The sequence below is a fragment of the Pavona decussata genome, unplaced genomic scaffold (assembly GCF_977016875.1).
Source record: "Pavona decussata unplaced genomic scaffold, jaPavDecu1.1 SCAFFOLD_321, whole genome shotgun sequence".
Taxonomy (NCBI): domain Eukaryota; kingdom Metazoa; phylum Cnidaria; class Anthozoa; order Scleractinia; family Agariciidae; genus Pavona; species Pavona decussata.
The window spans coordinates 535,001-541,948 of NW_028145711.1; the positions used below are offsets into that span (position 1 = coordinate 535,001).

The 6,948-nt window shown below is 39.1% G+C and overlaps 1 pseudogene; it reads right to left on the minus strand.

Moving 5' to 3' along the window:
• Positions 1–3,906: 3,906 nt before the first annotated feature.
• LOC146453915 (uncharacterized) lies at positions 3,907–6,625 on the minus strand (annotated as a pseudogene).
• Between the last annotated feature and the right edge of the window lie 323 nt (positions 6,626–6,948).

Consider the following 6,948-nt stretch of genomic DNA (forward strand, 5'->3'; position numbering starts at 1 on the left):
TTCTTCTAATGTTGTAAAACACTTACAGAAGCCGTCGTTTCGACGTAGAAAGAAATTGCCATGCTGATAACATCGGGAAGATTTCAGTCACATGCTAGGCAACCAAATTCCTGCACATGTATCAAGTTTCATTCGACAACAACACGATGTATGGAGGTTCTTGTAAGGAAAACTGGATGCTTTTTTATTCAATCAACACGGGAGCCACAGTGCCTTTCCAATTATACCCAACTTGTGCCATTTTCACCCCTTCTAAGAAACCTCAAAACGCTCTCTTTCGAGTCACAATGTGCATGTAATTTTTAAAATAACTGAAGGCATAACTCGAAACACTCATCTATCATTCACGAATTCGCACACAGAGCGCTTTGATTTCGAACAAGTAGTATTCGACTAATTAGCTTAGATTTATATTTTCTATAACATACGGTGAATATTCAATATCGGCAGGGAGTTGTTTTTAAAGCCGCCAGTATTTACGAAGCGGATAAGATTCGAAATAAGATAGCTGTCGCTTGCTGATTTCATAAAATGCTAATTTTGTGTTTGTCGTTATCCCGTTGAAGTCTTTTGTTTTGTTTGACAATACCACACAAAGAGAACTTACGGCAATGAATAACAATGGCAAAAACGCGCACATTTAGACGCGTCTAAAAATACGCCCATACGCGTTTTTGCCGCGTATAAAACGCGTCTGCGTATTTCGCTTAATTCTGGCCTGCACTGTATCTGATTACTGGAAAATCATTCATTACATTTCAAAGAATACCACCAACCCAGTCAACTAAAAAAGGATTTCCCGCAAAAAACAACATACCCTGTACAAAGCATCACACCATAAAAAAAAGCGGGGGCAGCTTTAGTGAGAACTATTACTAGTTTGGTATTCCATATGTATTACATTGACAGGTTCTAACTTCCTTTTACCCTTTTTCCATAAAAAGTAAACATTTAAGGTAGAAATGTGACCTCTCATGTAAAAAATGTTCCTTACGGTATGCCATTTTGAAACCAAAAGCCATTCGTAAGCCGTTCATTAGCTGTTCGAAAGAGATGGGATGCCGTTTGAATGGTTCGAGCTATCCATTCCAAAAAAACTGAGCCGTTCAAACCGCTTAAGCTATCCGTTCAAAAAAGTTGAAAGCAGTTTGAACGGCTCAAACCAACCTGCTTACAAAAAATTGTAAGCCGTTAAAGTGTCTCGGGCTACCGTTTCAAAACAGTTCGCCAGCTGTAGGGCACGAATGTCCTGTCATTTATAGTCGTCGTATCGTATGACTGCGATCAGTCAAGAATACATGGGACAGACCAAACGAAAAACGAATAGAAAAGAATTGCATGTTACTGTGTTCACAGCACCAACAAGCACGTGCATTGCATATTCACACGTACGCGTGTAGAAGGACATCACAAATTAATTAATGTTTGGTTGTTCACGCATAAATATGCAAAAAATTTGTTCAAATAACTTTGGCTTAGGTTAAAGTAGAAAACTAAAACTTCGGTATAAATTTCATCCGGGGTCAAGTGTTAGTGATAAAGATTGAATGTAGACACATAAGAAATTTGCATATGTTAAGTGACAACCACTCAGTATTGCAACGGCGCTTAACATATTTCTGTATTTGCGTTCAATAAATCCAAATAGCAAATTAGGCTTTTGACCAAGCCTTTAATATGCCTGAGGGGTCCCAAATTGTTTTACACTATCCGGTAAAAAGGTTTTACACTAATAGGCGACTGCTAAGACCTTGGAATGCTTAATTAAGTCTGTGAAAAAAATAGTAATAGATTTTCATTTATTTTATTTTATTCTGTAGGATGCGTTGACATGGATTCTGCAGCTGATGGTAAGGATATGACTTATAACAAAATGCAGAACAAATAAGTCATTTTTCTGTAAACGAAGCTTTCATAAACAGCCACCAAAAACAACCAATGGGCTTGCCTCTTGGCCCATTGTTAACTGTTAACTGAATGGAAGTATATCTTAACTGAACGGATGAATAAATTAACCAAACGGAAAGAGCTGGTCGTTCAGACATTCTATGATAAATTTCATATGGTTTAACGAATGCTTTCAAACTTTGAAAGGGCATCAAAACAGCAAACAAACGGATGATAATTGACTCAGGACGTTTTAACAGATAAGCATTGCTACACGTTTTTCGGTGTGGTCACACTTTGTTACATACAATAATGCTAAGAATACATTGTACCTGCCATACTTGTCTGAGTCTGGTGATCCACCTGACCTTCCCTATTTCATTCTTTTCTCAGTGAATACAAGAGAATTATGTCGTCCATACACTTGAAACAGTCCATGAGTGACACTCTTGTACTGTCCTGTTAAAAAAATATGCTGTCAGGTAAAATTATAAATGAAAGTGTTAAAACAAAAATTAAGTACGTTATCAGTGTTCTTAACAGGCTGTGGCCTTGCTGGATTACCGCAAAAAAATTTGAAATGGCACATTAAAACGTTAGTTCCACATCTGTCAAAACTAGGTGCTTCAGTACGATTTTGGTTGCCATCTTGGATCATAACTGACCATGTGGATTGTGGGCTCAAGTTATTTGTTCCTCATGTTTTTTTTCTTTGTTTTCAACAACAACATGGCGCATTGAAAGGTAGACTCTTACTTTAGTTGTGAAGTATTAGTACCTAGGCTTAAAGATAGGAGAGGCTGAACAAAATTCTGATGGAGGTGACGATGGAGTGAACAATGGAACAAGCAAAGATCAAGCAGTTGTTTCAAAGAAGAAGAAACGTGTTTTTCCAAGCCAGTCACGGATCAGCTGGATCGCAATTAATTTTGACCCACTTAAGTTCCTACAGGGCCCCTATTTTTTCAGGCAGGAGGACCCTAGTAAAATCCTGGTAAGAACACTGCATTATGACCAAAAACTGAGCCTTGAACCACCAACCTTCTCATCTTACAATATTCTGATCAAACGTGTGGCACACTAACCACTGCACAGTGACAACACATGACAACACATTGTCAACAACATTGTCAGTCATTGTCACTCGGACTCCTGACGTGACAAGCTGTTTGATGCAACACGGCAGCGTTCCAGAATGTTAGTCCGCTGTTTAGTTTGTATTTTTTGCCAAGTTATTTCAATTTTAAGTTGGGAGAAGCAAAAGAAAAAAAACAGGCCTACAAAATTTACGGATTATAAAACATATGTTCGCATGTGACAATGTTATTGTAACTTGAAACCCTTATGTCGACTTCGCAAATTTTGTCGCTTGTGTCTACAGTCTATTTTAAACCTCTTTCTTTTAAAATGAACTTGGCACATTTCAACAAGAGTAATATTCCCTTTCAATATCCGATTTTTTTAGAACACAAGCTTGCTCTAAAATTCAGGAGATATTTTTAGCAGCTGTTTGGTCGGACACGTACAAAAAAAGCTGACGAATCAGAAGCGGCGGTTCCCACGAGTGCAAGACAAACATCAAACTTGCTCCTATGCAACTTACGGTTAAATGTTACAAGACGTTTGCCCTCCGTCACTTGTATCGAAATGAACAAATTAAGAAAACTAAATTTTAATAAAAAAGATTTTTTATGACGCTCAAAAGTAAGTTACCAGTCTCGTCTCGTTTCTCGCGAGACGAGTCGCATCTTTCGAGACCAGATTCTCGTCTCGAAAGACGCGACTCTCGTCTCTTGATACGAGAATCTCATATCGCGGGAATCACTGAAGCAGAAATTTTGGAATATTATCGAGTTTCTCGTGAGAACAAAACAACCGAGTTTCTCGCGCACTTGTCTTGTGACGCGTTTCTCCGTGCCATTCTTAAAACGCGTGCCAACGTGTTTGCATTGTAAGAGTTATGTGATTCGAAAAAATTTTTTTTCTTCATTCAGTTCAAAGGTTTCGATTCCAGGGTTCATACAAAAAAATGCAACCACTTTTCAAGGACTTTTTAAGGACCAAATGTGATTTTCAAGGACCCCAAACAGGAATGTAATTTCAGGGGTGGCAAATAAAAAAATATATATGTACATTCCAAACTAACAGGTTTTCAAGGTCACAAGTTTTTGCTCCATCTTTTTCTCTAGGTTCTGCAGTTCACTTGTCTTTTCCTTGGAAGTTCTCCTGAGAGAATTTGATTGTGTCACAAAACTTATACTTCCAGTTGATTCAGCCTTCTCGGCCAAATTATCCGCTGACTTAACTAAAGAATCAATGTCTTCAGTCAATCTTCTCTTCTTTTCTTTCAGCTCCTCAATTTCATCCTCTTTCGATTTTCTTCTTCAGATTTCTTGTTTTGCCTTTGTTGATCCAGATACCTTTCATATCGTTTTCTAGCTGAAGCACATGAGGTAAGCAAAGACTGGGTGATTGGTACATTCAAGATGCCATCAACTGCATTAATATGATCACACACAATTCGTTGGGCCACAAGTGATTGATTTGACAGATTCTCAACCTCAAGCTCCTTATTTACTGAGAAACCTCTCTCAACAGAAGCTTGACCATGAGAAAGGACTAAAAGGTGCTGTACGGCTTGAAACAACTTCTGGTATGGCTCAGTGTTCATATAAGTGCTGAACAGTTCATCCAATCCGTCAGTACTGAGGTTGAAGTTAGAGAACTTCTCAGAACCAAACGCTGGGATGTTGTCCAGAAACCTGGTGTACTCCTGAATGAGGGCATCACAATCACTTTCTATGATCCTTCTGACGGCCACAAGTTGGGACACTACCTTTTTGAACTTGGATATGCAGTGGTCTGCATCAGTAGCCATCTCTCTAGGATTCAAAGCACTCAGATTTCTCACTAAAGAATACGAGATAGGGCATTTGGTCAAAACCTTCTGCAACAGTTCAATCAGAAAGGCCTTGCACTGCAGTCTGAATTCCAGAACTTGCTTTTCACTGGCTCCAGCAGATTCTTTTAGTGCCTTTTCTGTTAAGATACCAATGTCACCCTTTTTGTAGTTTACATGGATGCTTTTATTGGTGATGGCAAGTTTGACCAGCTTGTCAGCAGTTGAGGCTTCTGACAAAATGTCTTTCTTCACAAACCTTCGCATCAAAGATCTTATCAGGTTACTTAGTTCACTAGAAAGGAAGGGTACCAGAGGCTTGTCAGATTGAAAAGAAGCCAAAAATGGTTGAAGCTGCCCTGCTATACATTTGAAAAACTGCAACTTTGCTGTGATCAATTTGTCTTTGGTAGCCTCAACAATTGTTTCATATGACTTGTTTCCTGGTGTTGTGATTTGCTTTGATTGAGCGGCTTTCACATACTTGAGTATGTCCTCCCAGATTTCTAGAGCTCTTTCACAAACAGGCTCATTCTCCAGCCACCTGTGGTTCAAAAACTTGAGGGGCAACCTGGTGCTACCGGAAACCTCGAGGAAATCTTCCCGTCTTGCTGGTGAATCTTTGAAAAGGTAATAGAGGCTTGACAGCAATGCTTCCACTTTCCACTCTGCTGCAGTTGCTCCTGTTTTGAAGCTGTTGTGGACAGTATGAAGCCCACACGATCCAATGTTTATCAACATGAATTCATAATCATCTGATAGTTTCTTCCTCATGTCTGTAAAAAACTTCCAATTCACACTAGGACCATCCATACTGATTTATGCCAAGTTACAAATAGGAAGTCCACTGTTCACCACACTCGCCTCAAAATGCTTAACCATATCATTAGCAGTAGCATGGCCCAAAAACTGTGAGCCAAAGTAACGTGTAATGACCTTGTTGCCCTCCCAGAAACGAACATGAATGTCCATTTGTTTTGATTGACTTTTCTTGTTTAAGCTCTCATCAAAAAGAATTGTAAAATATCCTTTTAAAGCTTTCATTAACATTTCTCTGAAGTGTTCGGCTAGACCAAAAACACAGATATAGGATGTTTTCCTTGAACCGCAAGTAAATTTGGCGGCTATTTGGCTGTCAGGAAACATGACACGAAAGATCTTCTCAATGTTTTCATTGGAATTATACGAACAATGACTCGAAATTGTTTTTAATGTCCACAATACCTCAGCTTTTAGAACATCATTCCTGCTGAAAAACTGAGAAACTGACTTCCCAGATGATGCTGCGTCATTCGTATTCACGGTGGGTGGCGGTGGAACGCTCATCATGGTATCTTCGTCAGTGTTCCCAGTATCCACATTTTTGCTATTTTGAGTTGCCAGGGAAGTGCTCATTTGACCAACAGACCCTTTCCCTTTCAAATATTGTTTCATTGTAGCTTCCCCGGTCGTGCTTCCATCCCTGATGTTCGTCTGATGTTTACTTCCCGCCATGTGTGAGCGTAATGCACTCTCACCCATTCTTGTTAAGTCGATAGTTTTGTTGCACACAACACAAAATGCTTTATGTAAATCGCCTTTAACTTGCCTGACCCATTTATATTCTGTCTTTGATAACCAACGAGTGTTAAAACAACACTTTCCTGGCATAATTTATTCCAGAATTGCCCACCGAAGCATACACGATAAAAACAACTCGAAAATACACGTGGCATGCGCAGGAGCATGAAATGTTACATACACAACCGCTGGTCAATTTGGTTTTGGCTCGCATTTGGACTCGCACTTGACTCGCTTCGTTGTTGTCCTTAGTTAGCTTATTTCACAGTGTTTGGAATTTTTTTTTTTTAGATCAGAAAAACAACAACAATGCAAACCAAATTTGCTTTCGACTCCACCACGTTTGAACGTTGAGAAAATTCAAGGACTTTTCAAGGACCTGTAAAGAAATTCAAGGACTTTTCAAGGATATATGGAGTTCAAGGACTTTTCAAGGACTCCCACTAAAATTCAAGGACTTTTCAAGGACCTGTAAAGAAATTCAAGGACTTTTCAAGGATATATGGAGTTCAAGGACTTTTCAAGGACTCCCACTAAAATTCAAGGACTTTTCAAGACTGTGCGAACCCTGGATTCGTGCACAATGTAACAGATGATTTATT